General features: G+C 28.3%; 1 non-coding gene across 1 annotated transcript; it reads left to right on the forward strand.

Moving 5' to 3' along the window:
- Positions 1 to 210: 210 nt before the first annotated feature.
- On the forward strand, positions 211 to 282 carry TRNAV-UAC (transfer RNA valine (anticodon UAC)). The gene has a single exon. It is a non-coding gene; the product is annotated as a tRNA-Val (tRNA).
- The last annotated feature ends 902 nt before the right edge of the window (positions 283 to 1184 follow it).

A 1184-nucleotide genomic window follows, 5' to 3' on the forward strand; every position in this document is an offset into this window, starting at 1 on the left:
TTAAAATAAAATCGTCATAAAAAATTTCATTATGGGAAAGGGGACCCGTCAAATTAAACCCCTGAAGAGGGTGTTACAACATCAACTCTGTTGAAATATGCAATTTTCTTTTTGTCTAAAATTCATCGTGTAGCTGCAATTTTTTTTTTTTAATCAATGGCTATAAATGTAATTTTAAGGATTGCCATAACTCTTCACATAATTCTTTAAAGTGTGCTAGCTCAATGGAAGAGCATCTGCCTTACAAGCAGGAGGTTGGTGGTTCGATTCCACTGTGCACTAACATGAATTAATCAACGATTTTGTAGTTTATTTTTAATTAAATGTTTTTTATATCAATTTATTTCAATGGTGAGATATTTCTCGATTCATTGTTTTATATTGTCTCTAAAGAGACAAAAGTGATCTTTAAATAATTTTTTTATCGTCTCTAGAGAGACAATAGGTAGTATTAAAAACATATTGTCTCTAATTGTGTTGTCTCTAGAGAGACAAAAATAAAATTGTCTCTAGAGAGACAGAAATGAAATTCTCTCCTAAGAGACAATAATGCTTGTGTTATATATTGTCTCTATAGAGACGATATTTTTTAAGACAATAATCTTTAAGACAATATTTTTTAAGACAATAATCTTTAAGACAATATTTTTTAAGACAATAATCTTTAAGATAATAATTTTTGAGACACCCGCTTAAAGACAATATTTAAGACAATATACAAGTTTTTTTTGTCTTAAGTTAAGACAAATTACCCAAAAAATGTCTCAAATATTGCCTTAAAACCCTCCTTTATGTAGTAGTGCATTGTGATTAATATTTTCTCAATATAAAAATCAACCATGGTCTAACATTGCATTGTGACAAATATTACCTCGATTTGAAAATCAATCTCTCAACAATGGTCAATCATGGTCGAACGCTGTATTGTGACAAATATTTTCTCAACATTAAAATGAACCATGGTCAACCATTTTCATTTTAAGATTTATAATATTTATCTTTAAGTTTATATCCGTGGGTTTATAATATTAATCTCTTGTGTTTAAACTCTCAACAATGGTCAACCATAGTCGAACGCCACAAAGTGAGAAAGATTTTCTCAACATGAAAATGAACCATGGTCAAACATTTTTATTTTATGATTTATAATATTTATCTTTACGTTTATATACCTTGGGTTTATA

The sequence above is a fragment of the Pinus tabuliformis genome, chromosome X (genome assembly GCF_031772625.1).
Source record: "Pinus tabuliformis cultivar Carrire ecotype Pingquan chromosome X, CPIR1, whole genome shotgun sequence".
Classification (NCBI taxonomy): Eukaryota; Viridiplantae; Streptophyta; class Pinopsida; order Pinales; family Pinaceae; genus Pinus; species Pinus tabuliformis.